This window comes from Notechis scutatus, chromosome 1, assembly GCF_049901735.1.
Source record: "Notechis scutatus isolate UNSWTSFEM ecotype Mainland chromosome 1, rNotScu1.2, whole genome shotgun sequence".
In the NCBI taxonomy this organism is placed as follows: Eukaryota; Metazoa; Chordata; class Lepidosauria; order Squamata; family Elapidae; genus Notechis; species Notechis scutatus.
Window position 1 is genome coordinate 87216360 of NC_142009.1, and position 13279 is coordinate 87229638.

A 13279-nucleotide genomic window follows, 5' to 3' on the forward strand; every position below is an offset into this window, starting at 1 on the left:
ACCCCGACGAATTCCATCTGACTCTCCCAAAGACATAGATGGCAAAACTATAAGGTATGCAAAACAATCCCCTTTTTTCAAAGATTGAGGAACAGGTGAATGAACCTGAATTTTGATCTGACCCTCATAATCCGAATCAATAACCCCAGGAACCACAAATAATTGACGCCTATGAGCCGATGATCTAGGAAGAAGAAGACCCACAGAGGCCGGAGGCAACGGTCCATAGAAATCCATTGACCCCAAACAAACCACATGCGGATACCCCAATTCCAAATCCTCGGCTAATGGAAGATCAATTTCTGCTGAACCTTTAGTAGCTGGCGACCACATCTTATCCCTACCTCTCTCTGGTGGCTCCAACCCTTCGGACATTACTTCACTCTTTAGAGTAGGGAGAATGCCCTGATCCCTGCTTCCTAGTTTTTTCCCTCAGAATGAAGTCTGCACTGATTTGCCCAATGGTAGCCTTTTTTACATTTTGGGCACACTGATTTAGGACGAACACCCTGTCCCATTGATCTCTTATTTTGCTGACTTTGACCCCCTCCAGGAGCCCGACATTGCGCTTTAAAATGTCCAGGCTTCCCACAATTGAAACAATTCCCCTTTTGAGCATGTCCTGCTTGTAAAGCCAGAGCTAAAGTTTCCATGTTAAAAGACTGACTCCCAACCTTCCTACATGCATTAATCAAATCCGCGATTTCTCGCTCTCCACTTGCTACAAGTGGATTTAAAATCTTTCTGAAAAGCAATTCTTTCTGGGCGAATTGATTATCAATTTGTCTTTCAATAGCCAATTTCAGTCTGCTAATGAAATTTTCATAGGGTTCATTGTTCCCTTGTTTAATGTTAGTAAAGGTCTTCTCACCACCTTTGCCGTCAGGGAGAGCTCCTACGGCTTGAAAAATTAATTGTGGGAGAAGAACGAACCCCTCATCAGGCATACCATCTCTCTGTTGTTCCACTGTTGTAAAATTACCAGCTCCGTAAAGCTGATCTGGGGTAACATTTGCTGTTCCCCTCTGTACTGCCAGCTGTCTCCATTTCTGATCTAACACCAAATATTGAGCTGGAGTTAAAATCATATTCAACAGAGCTTTCCAGTCAGCCGGAATCATTTTATTTCCATAACCAACTGCTTCTAACAATGCCTGAGTATATGGCGATCTAATACCATATTCCTTTGCTGCTTGCTTAACTTCCCTCAAAACCCTAAGAGGTAAAGGCTTCCACTCCCGCTGCGGATTCAACGCAGCATCCATGACAATTTCCACTGGATTAAGTTGAACTTCTACTCCAAACTCCACCAAATCATCTCCTGATAATTCCCCTCTATTCTTTGCTTCTTGAATAGCTGCAGTAACTGCATCCACCTGAACCCTTAAAGGTAAACTCTTATCCTCTGACAAAGTATTTCTAGCGCCGGACAGTCCCCCAGATTTATCTGGAGGTGCCGTCGGCGGCAACAAACGTACCGCATGGTAAGGCGGCAAACCTTCTTCGGGGGGTGATAGGAGCGGTTGTTCATAAGTAGCTAACGCATCCATAATCACCCTCCAGGTTAACAAAATTGAAGAAGGGGCACGAGGTTCCTCGTGCAAAAATTTCCCTATCTTTTTCCAGGACTCTACTTTAATACTACCTCCCTCCGGATATGACTTAATATTTTTCCAAACATACTGTAGTAAGTCCTCAATTTCTTTCTTTCCTACAGCGCAACCCCTACTGCCAATACCAAATCCAAAACTATTCCCAATGATCCCTCTCAATTCCCTGATGTGCTCTTTCTGAGCCTTCGAGAGATCTCCCCCCATACTCACGAAAAGAATCTATCTTCGTCCAGCGAAGAAGATGAGGGCCCAGTCGACGTCCGCGACGATGAGTATAGGATGCGGGAAACGTATAGCCTTCCAAGCTATCACGTCGGGGTCACCATTTATGGTGGACTGACATTCGAAATGAGACACAGGGAAAATGTCTGTGAAAATGCCAGCCCTGAGTGAACTCAGGTAGCAGTATTTATTGAGAAAAAACACAAGCAAAAATACAGTATGCATATTCAGAAACAATGACCTCAACAGAATTACCTCACCAGCATGAGAACACACAATCTTGGAAAGTCCCAGATGTTACCTTACTAGGATGAGATCATACAGCCACGAAAAGTCCCATGGGAAAGTCTGGAAAGTCCCATGAGAAAACACAACTGTGTACCTTGAACTTTTACCTATTTTCCTGTTCCTTCTAAACTTGCAGATCAAAACAGGATGAGACACTCATGAGCAAAGGTACTCCTACCCCCACCAAGAATGCCTATATCCCTAGACCTATTGCCAGTTATTCAAAGGCCTTCCAGAAAATGATAAAATGATCAATAGATTATATTACCACAAATAGTGTATTGATTGATCTACAAATAAACAGTTTTGGTAACAGACATTAGAAGGTTGTTTTGCCAATCAACCCATCAGCCAACCCAATCAACCCACCACCCAATCAACCAAAGACAATAAGCATCTAATGCATGCAAAATCCGTCACTTGTTTATCTTCATGCAAAGTTCAACTTCAACATTAAATGGCTATGTTTCTGTCCACTTGGGTTTATCTAGGAAATAAAGAGTTAAATGCAGTTAAAATGGTGTACTTAAGAGGTGTGAATTATGCAAGACCTAATGCAAGAATAAATGACCAGTACGAGAGAAGTACCCTGAGGGAGAATGAATGAGAATTCACTGAAAGTGAAAACATGAAGGAAACAACTATATGAAGGAAAAACCAACGGATAGAGTTGTCAACGTTTATAAGTTACATAAACCTGACATTCTCATAATTTACTTAACCAATGATCAGATGACATAGAGGGGTCTAATGAGTCTTAAGACAATTATGTACTTTTAATTCATCCATTATTAATAGTATAAGAAACATGCACTAAAGAATTTCAGGTACATTCTATCCACTTGATCCTACTTGGGCATCAATCTAGATGAATTTCAAGATGGACCAAAACATAATGTGCTTGGGAACAACTATTTTTAATAGAGTATATTTATTTTAAAAGTAGCTACAGCTAGGTAGCTGGAATAATCTTGCTGTGTAAAATAGTATTTTTACTAATTGTCTCTGCTGCTCACTAGCTAAACAAGGTGCTTTGCAGTTTGGGGCAGGGGATAAAGAGGGGAAATATGTCCATAAAACATGTCAATACATTTCCTTACAGCTAAAATTCAATGGGCATGTGGTTGAAATGATTACATTCACAGTTTCAATACATGGCACACAAATTACCTCTTCAAGAGAGCTACATAATAATACCTGAAGCGTAAAGAGAGGAAATGGAGTTTAATTAAGTGTTGCCCAGCTAAATCAAACTGGAAAAAAATTACAGTAAGGGGAACATGGATGATGAGCTTACTTCTGCACAAAGTAAAATTATTGAATATCATGTAAAAATATTTCTGAAAATGTGCTGCAGCTCCTCTGAGTCACAGAGCAGGCTTTCTGATGGGTAAAAGTGGTTCTATTATCATTCACCCCTTTTTTTTCCTACCACATTTTCATTTTTTAATAGGCAGCTGGGAATAATCTGTGGTGTATAGGTACGACTACAAATGAGCCTCAAATTTATCTTGCTAAGTGAGAAATTTGTTAAGTGAGTTTCACCCCATTTTATGACCTTTCTTGCCACCTTTGTTAAGTGAGTCACTGCAGTTGTTAAATTAGCAACACTTAAGTGTTAAGTGAATCTGCTTTCTCCATTGACTTTGCTTGTCATAAGATTGCAAAAGGTGATCTCATGATCCAAGACATTACAGCCGTCACAAATGTGAGTCAGTTGTCAAGCATCCGAATATAAATCATGTGACCATGGGAATGCTGCAATAGTCATAAGTATGAAAAATATTCATAAGTCACTTTTTTTCAGTGTCGTTATAACTTCAAACAGTTACTAAGCAAATTGTTGCAAGTTGAGGTCCACCTCTGTATGTGGACATATTTCTAGATTTTTTTTTTAAAAGGCATAATATCTGACAATGAAGAAAATATATTTATGCTCAGTATATCCAAATGAATAACCAATGGAACAGCGTGCCTTCAGAAATTGTGGGAGCTTCATCACTGGAAGCTTTCAAGAAGAGACTGGACTGCCATCTGTCAGGAATGGTGTAAGGTCTCCTGCTTGGGTGGAGGGTTGGACCTCAAGACCTACAAGGTCCCTTCCAACTCTTGTTAATCTGAATCTGAAGCTCAAAACAAAGACAAAATAAGTTTTATTAAAATAAAAACGGAAGCCGGGGGAGGGGGGGGAAATAGCAGTTAGGTTAGTGGGGCTCCTAATAAGGAGAGGCTGGATTATGTTGTTTGAAAGAAAATCACACTTTCCAAACAGAGGAATGTTCTGCTATTGATTGATTGAGGAACTTGATTTAATGAGAGTTATATAGTGCCTGTCATACAGGAACTGAAGATGCTCCTATTTATCCTCACAACCACCCTAGGTGGTAAGTTGACTTGAAAGTTAGCTGTAACAGACTGAACTGCAAACACAAATTCTATCTGTTTTTGAGATATTCATCCAAGACCCTTGAGAACTGAGTAGATTTAAAATAATTATAATACTACACATAATGTAATTTTCTGTATGGCTGGTGTGCACAATTTGGGGTGCTTTCAATTTTTGAGTAGCACTCCAAAATTAGATAAGATCTTGACTGATTGGGGAGGGAATTTAGGGGTTTTAAGAGGAGAAGGGATTCCTTAAACCTCTCATGGCTTTTGCTGCTATTGTGTCTTCATACTCTCCTCCTTTGCAAATATTTGATTTCCAAAAAGGCATAAATAGTATCCCATTCCTTTTGGTAAACATCAGAGGGCACGAAAGCAATGGAATCCATATTTTTGCACTTGCTTTAGGGTACCAAGAAGTTTTATTTTTTCCAAAAGTTTCACTTTTACACAAACATCTAAAGAGTATTCTGGTACATTTCATCCTGATATGCTATATTACTATTAACTGGGAGGCTTAAAAGAAGACTTTTAATTCATTAAGCAGTGTATCTATCAATAAACTTTAACTCAACCCATTAAACTTTTCATTAATGTTTCTTTCTGTTCATAATCAAGCATTCAAGAGAAGATAATAGATTTATACTATGTCCTGGTTTTAGCAGCTTTGTTTTATTAACGTTACCCAATGTGGCAACACCTCTGACAACAAAAGAGATTGAAAGTCACTAGACTTTCATTAGCATTAGATTCTAATGTCAATTAAAGCCTAGAGCTCTCTATCCCCTTCTGAAGGTAAAGTGTGCAATAACTGTAGCTCAAATGAAAGGAGAATCAATCAGGAAAACAAGAAGAATTGAGCACATGTACCACAGAGGCTCCACCAAGGTATCTCTACTGATTTTACTGCTATCTGCTAATACAGAACATAACAACTTTCACTCTTTTCAAATTCATACCAGTAGATGTGACCATGCCCTGTAAGATAGTGTTAAGAAATTACTCATATGTAAGCCATTCTTATTAAAGCATTGGCGATTGGTTTGGAGTTATTCCTTAAACAAGTAACTCCAGTGACACGTTGTGAAAAAGTAACAGGGTCCTTCTAGAAAAAGGAAAGGATGAGTGACAATTGGTCCCCTCCAGATTTGTTGTATTCATTTTCCACAATTCTCTACCTGTGTCAATTATGCTATATGGAAATTAAAAGAGTTGATACTATACTTCTGGAGAAGACTTGGTTAGCAAAAGCTGGTCTAAGCCCCTCAAGGTATCTACAGTAACTTAATGTCTATGGAGATTCTCAATTATCCAGGTCATGGTTGTCCCAAAGGAGCTTTTTCAAGAGGCAACTGGACTTTCTTGGGGTTTCTTTGAAGATGTTTCGTTTCCCATCCAAGAAGCTTCTGAAACGGAAGAAGCTTCTTGGATGAGAAGCAAAACATTTTCAAAAAAAAAAGAAGAAGAAAATCCAGTTGCCTCTTGAAAAAGCTCCTTTGGGATCTACAGTAACTATGAAATGTATATATTTTTAGAATTTAATTAAATAATGCAATCCATAGTTCTCCAAAGCATTCTACTTTAGTGAACTAGATTATAATTGTATTATTTAATTAATTATAACACTGATTTTGTACTAGGATTGCATGATAGATTTTGGAAGACACTTAGACTCTAAGTTTCAAGCGTCCAATACATTGCACACACACACAAATACAAATAACTGACATTGTATTTTCCCCCCAAAAATCTGATTTTCGAAACAGGTTATAATTTTACATGATGCTATTCCAGCAGTCACTGAAGACCAAATAAAACAAAGCAGGAAATAGATCGGTGGACAATCTTTAAACATTAAACATTAGCTGCTAATTAACAAAGCAATGGTTGAATATTGATCACTGTTTGTCAACTTAAAAGTAATTGAATTTATATCTAGTTTTGCCTTTAAAAATCAGCTTGAAACTATTAATCTAAGATAAATGATGACTTCTATTTCAGTAACACGTAGCAATTTCTTAAAATATATTCTTATTTTTATTTAATTAAATATTGGCGAGATGTCTGACCCTGTCACTTTTGCCATAGAACTAACCAATACATGCAGTTTTGCAAGCATATACAAAATAATTTAAATATATTCAAAAAATAACAGCTATCATGAGGACTGAACAGAAATGGCTTATATAGGTTACCTTTTGTTACTCCAACAATAGACATTTTTGTTTGAAAAAGAGCTTTAAACCAAGGTATCGCAATTGTATTTGTGCTCTACAGCAAAGCTTTCATCTGGCAGGGAATGATACCAAGGAGATTGTCCTTTTGCATTCCAAAACTTCCACTCACCAACAACCCAGTTATTGTCTAATTATTTTTCAAAGGTATTTTTGTTCAACAAAGTAAGCTCCTTTCTCCAAGCTGAATTTTAAGTTTGAATCCTGTCTTATTAGCTGACAAAATCTAGGATCATCTATATGTCTATGAATATTTCAGTCCTGATCATCACCTTATTTTCTTCACTAGCCTGATCACAATTTATCTATCTGCCTCAGCAAATTCTCCTCAATATCAGTGCTTAGGTAGTGTACTTAAAAGAGAATGAAGACTTTCATGGTTGTCAAAAGTCTAACTATTGGTATTTAAGTGAAAAAGAATATAAGTATACTAATTAACTAGTTCAGCATGATCTTATTCTTGCTGAATTATTAAGCTAATTCTAATAATTCTACAATTATGCCATGCTGTAAAATTATTTTCTACTTTGTCCGTTCATACTTATAATAAAGTATTTTACTGAATTTTTTTAGAGCTTGAAAGACGAAGTGTTTATACACATGAATGAAGATTAAAATTCTGCATTGATCCAAGTGCCTTTTTTGTATTCCCTACCATCTCCAAAGAATGAATGGAAAAGCAGCAACATCTTCCAAGATGGTATTGCACGTTTCATATCAGAGAAATTTAGCCAATATACTATCATTCTTAGCATTTAATTAATTTTTACAGTGTGGACACCATACAATTGTACAATAATTGCTAGTATTCCTATCTTTGTCCTGTTTGTTCAGAACCATGATGGAAAGCAAGGGAAAATGAGTTGTGATTTTAACTTGTTTTTAAAAAGATACCATTTCTCTGCTTTGATAGGTTTTACATACTGCAGTGTGAATCTTTACTGAACAATGAATCGCAATGCAAGTTTTTTTAAAAAAAAATATCTTGCCTTTACTTGCAATAAACACGCACTAAAAGCAGCAACCCTGGTAATTAATTTGTTTCAGCTCCTGGGGGAATAGAAATGTTTTTGTTTGGCACCAAAAAGATATTAATAATTATACTGCCAGTTATATATTATGTCACTGGGGAAGGCATTCCATGGAGTTGGGAGGTTACCATCAAAAAGCGAGGTTTTGGGGTAGCCTCTCCCTGCCCTTTAGCGTGGGAGCCACTTGGAATATGGATACTACACATATCTCTTAAGCTATTGCGGTTTCAAGATATGGGCAACTTTACAGAGTAACACCATCTCCCTAAATTAATATTCAAAATTTAGTAGGAATCAACAAATATTTTATAGAACTGCTGAAACATATTAATATTGCATTACAGTAGTATTCTTGCAGTATCTGATGCCAACTGAAGTTCTCAACCAATTTCAAGGCAGTTTCATGTAGAGACAGCAAAGTTATCAAAATATGTAACTCTATTCTCTTTGTTCTTATTAGCCAGAAACATCTCTCAGAGCACTCTCAAATCTATTAAAACATTTTACTTTATTTATTAAATAGATCAGGGGTGGGATTCAACTGGTGTTACAGCTGGTTTGGTGACTATGTTTTGCTATGCGCGCATATAAAAAAACCTTAAGCTGTGCTGCCCAGAGAGCTGAAAAGCGCTGCGCGCAGGTGCACAGCGTTTGAAAAGCCTCTTTTCTCCTGCTTTTTCAACCTCAGCTGTGCCGCGCAAAGCAGCTGAGGTTGAAAAAGCAGGAAATAAAGGACAGGTAAGAGCCCGGGCGGGCAGGTGGGCCAAAAAGCAGCAAACACAGAACCGGTTCTGTGTCTGCTGCTCCTCAGAGCTACCGGTTCTATAGAGCTGGACAGAACCAGTAGCATCCCACCCGTGAAATATATTTACAAATCTATTTACAATGCATGCTTGAGTGGGTTAATCCTAATCAGTCCTGCTGCAGAGATGAATATTTGCTGCCGGTTATTTAAAAATCTGTGGTTTTTCCATAAGTCTGTGATAAATTACTTGTATATTAGTTTTCTGTGGTAAACGTCAAAGAGTGGCCGTGTTCCAGGTACTTTCAATTAAAAAATGTCATCTGTTGGGATCCAGGAAGTATCAGCCTTGTGAGGTAATCCAGAAAAAAGCACACCCAAGTATGGTTCTAACTTTATTGTATGATTACATTAACAAAATCTTGCAAGTTTGAAAGTACATCTCTCCCATCTTGCCTCTACAGCCCAAGAAACTAGAGAGGGGCTTCTGAGATATTTGACATTTCCCCATTTATTTTGTGGGCTTAGCTGCCTCTTACCTGCCTTGTGTCTAGTTTATAGCTCTTCCTCCTGTCTCCAGAGAACATTCTGACATAAGGAAACGTGCCTCCTCTGTTGCAGCTCCTATCCTTTCGAATGAGATTTGCCCCTAATATCCCTGTGGTTACCAACCTGATGCCATTTAAGAAAACTTTAAAGAGACCCATTGGATTGTTTAAGAGTGTGGGGTTTCCCATCAATTCTTGCCTTTATTTATTTCTTTTTTTCTTCTATAAGTGTAAAGTACTTTTACTGTGTATATTTAGCCAGTATGTCATAAAAATGGTCCTAAAATTGAGTCTGGTGGTGTAGTAACTCAATTTATGAACTGCAACAATTTACGATCCAAATTCCAGGCTCAATTGTGGTCATAAGTAGAAGATTACCTGTACTTATTTCAGAAATTCAAATTAAAACACCCTCAACATGCAGCCAAAACTTGAACACCTCTAGTCAAGGGGCTGTATGTCCCTGCTGGGTAATTTGTTTCACAGTTGAATTGCTCCAATTGTTAGGATTTTTTTTCCTAACACTCGATCAGAAATTGCTTCTCCGATAATCTAAATCCATTATATTATGCTCTACACTCTGTAGCTTCTTCCTTGTGACATCCTTTCAGCCTCTGAAGAGTGCCATATAATACCCTCGTCCTGCCTTTTCTTTACATATTCTCCTTATATTTTTTTTTCTTGCCTTGATATTAACTCTAACCCACACATTATCTTCTGTTAAGAGAGCTTTTTTCTTGCTCTCATTCTATTGCACTGCTTTGTACAAAGCTAGTCATTAGAGATAATGGCCCCTCGGTTATAACATGGAATCAGGATGGAGAATAGAAATGCAAAGGATAGAAAATATAAGTTTAAAAAAAAATCATCTTAAGACAGTAATTCTCTTTTATAGCAGCGGTCCCCATCCTTTTCATCTATGTGTTCCGGCAGTGGCGACGGGGGAGAGCAGAGATGGTTTGCATGTTCGCCTACCGCTTCTGCAGCCCGGTTCCCAACAGGCCACGGACCAGTACTGGGCCACAAACTGGGGGGTTCGGGTCCTGTTTTATAGACTGAAATTAGCGTTCTTTAAGCTCATAATTATTCTTCACTAAATCTGAATTATACTAAGATCCAGTGGTGGGATTCAAATGTTTTTTACTATCGGTTCTGTGGGCGTGGCTTGGTGGGCGTGGCAGGGGAAAGATACTGTAAAATCTCCAGTCAGAGGTGGTATTTGCCAGTTCTCCGAACTACTCAAAATTTCTGCTATCGGTTCTCTAAAACTGGTCAGAACCTACTGAATACCACCTCTGCTAAGATTATAAAAGATGCTGACATACTTGAAATACTTAAATTAAGATGATTATAAAGACACTAAGAGAATAGTTTATATAGTGAAAAGACAGTATTTGATTTTTAAAAATTGTCAATGTGGGAGAAGACAGCACAGACATTACTCTACAAATGTAAAAAAGAAGGAAGAACCATATGTTCTGCCTATTTAATAAGCAGGATAGAATAAGAAATGGGATTTAATTACAATATTTGAAACTTGTCATGTACAATAGAACAAGAAAGTTTAAGTTAACTTATCAAAATTATTTTTCATGCCAAATGCAAGTCATTTTTTGAATGCTAAATGAAAAGAAACACCATCATGCTACATTACTGAGTTTCAGATTGGAAACTTTTACCAGGATCTTGAAATAACAAATACAGGAAACAATTAACAAATTCCTTTAAAAGAGTAAAAAGGAAATGGGAAGAGTGTTCATTTCAGTTTCATTTGTTTGGTCTGTATGCTTCCGACAAAAAAATGCAAAAGCTCATGACAACTAAGAGCGCACAAAATAAAATTGTTTAAAATATATGAACCTGCTTAAAATACATGAACTTGGTGGACCTATAGCTATGGATGAATGGTTATGAACTATCATGATTCCTCCATAGATATAATGTGATGAAAGATAAATATAATATAAATACAAGTTTGAAATACTGAAAAATGGTTAATACTTCCTTTTTCTTGGCTATTGTTTGATCACTATATAGCAATGAATTCAGAATAACAATATTAATTAAGTATACTCACTTTTTACTGAAGATACTTTTGGGGTTGCATTTGTTTAACCAAAATTTATTGAGTGGTGTGGTGGCCTAAAAATGGAGCTTTCGCCTCACAATCAGGAGGCTGAGAGTTCAATCCTAGGTAGAGGCAGATATTTCTCTTTCTGGGCACACTGAGAATATATCTACTGAATGAAACTCCACATTGGAAACAGGAAGGGCATCCGGCCATTAAAACACTCTGCTAGCTCCATTCAGTTGCCCAGACTCCACCCTGCAAGGGATTATGGGGTCTTTAAAAGACGATGATTTGTTTAATCAAAGTTTATTAGATCAATTTCAGGGGTAATATGCTGACCCTGTAAACCTCTTAGAGAGGGCTATAAAGTACTGTGAAGCAGTATATAAGTCTAAGTGTTATTGCTACTATAACTAGCAAGATATATTATTCCAACTTCTCGACTATTATCAGTCAGATTTGATGGTTCTTCAATGCCCTTGCTTTTTCTTCATTTTTGGAAACAAGGGAGACTTGAAAATTTTGAATCTAGAAATGAATTAAGGGATTTTCTTCTGGTTATTTTAAATATCTGCAGTATAAAGAAGGTCATTAATGTTTCTTCAACATTATTGTTGTGATATATGAATCCAGCTACTATCATATTCTATTCATATAGAAAAGTGATTATATACTATTTTAGTTCTGATCAGAATATGACTGCTTGTTATTATTGTAATCAATAACTTCTTATATACATTTTTCATGCACTATATGTATAAACATGAGTTCAGACCAGTAATGACTGCTTTTGATCAATAATAACAACTTCTTTTATACATTTTGCCTCCCATAGAGTAAAAAAAAAAAAAAAATCACTCCTAAATTAGAAGAAATGGGTTATGCAATGTGGTGTTTGATAGATATGAATAAGCAAAGCGCAAGTTTTTTGTATCATTTGCCTTATTCTTTTTCATATTACTGTATCCTCAAGTAACTAAACTGATGAAATTAAGAGCAGCTATTATAAAATTGGAAGGGGGCATCAAATAAAAAACAAGAATCAATCTGTGATCTCCTAATTGGAATAAGAGCTACCACTGTCTGTGTAGAAAATGTTTGGTGTGCCCATCCCATTTCAGCCACATTTGAACAACCACATTTGAATTGGAGATGCCACAAATTAACCCTTGGTTCTGGCCTAAACTTACAATATCCAGGAAACATCAAAGTGAGATAAAGTATCCAAAGACAAATTCTGGATAAAAACAAAAGAGAGGCTCAGTGTAAATGCCTGAGTTTCAGCATTTGACTGACATGGTATCCACCAGAAACATGTACAGGCAGTCCTCAACTTACAACAGTTTGTTTAGTGACTGTTCGAAGCTACAACCTCACTGAAAAAGTGACTTATGACCATTGTTCACATTTATTTGTAACTGTTACCGCATCCCAGGGACGGGATTCAAATTTTGTAACAACCGGTTCTGTGGGCGTGGCTAGGTGGGCGTGGCTAGGTGGGCGTGGCCATGTGACTTCTCTCTTTTTTGCAGCAATCCCTACCCTCATTTTTGGGGCCTTCTGGGCCTCAGGGAAGCCTCCTGAGATGGTGTTTTTGCTCCCAGGAAGGCAAGAAATGGAGGGCGGGCAGGGGTGTGTGTGCTGTGCCCCCCTCCATTTTTTGCCTTCTTGGGCCTCAGGGAAGCCTCCTGGGTGAAGCAGTAAGTAAACGAGGGGAATCCCAGCACAGCTGATCATAGGAACAGCTGATTGTCGGGAGGGAGAAAAAAATACTTTAAGGAGTGACTGGGCGGGGAAGAATGCAGACAGCGATGTTGGGCATGTGCGCAATTTGTGCATGTGTGATAAAGACTGACTGGGCGGGGAGGGGAGGGAGGGGGAGGAGAGGGGCGGGACCAGCCTGGGGTACAATTTGCCAGTTTTCCAAACTGCGCAGAATCATAACAACTGCTTAAAATGCTTGATGAAGTGGTGTTTTTCCTATTGTTTCTTAGCTAGTTCTATTTTAATCTAATCTGTGATTTTTATTGTATACAGGATTTAAAACTTTATATATGTAATTTTCATTTCAAAGAAAATTAATGGTGGATATATTTTGAATAAATAACCAAAGTAGTACATCTTACATTCTAATAGTAAAAT

General features: G+C 37.5%; 1 protein-coding gene across 2 annotated transcripts in view; it reads right to left on the reverse strand.

The window, feature by feature from the left end:
• The window catches only part of LOC113411241 (SAM and SH3 domain-containing protein 1), a 583123-nt gene that overhangs the window by 481954 nt on the left and 87890 nt on the right, over nucleotides 1-13279 (reverse strand). The gene's annotated exons all lie outside the window — the stretch shown is intronic.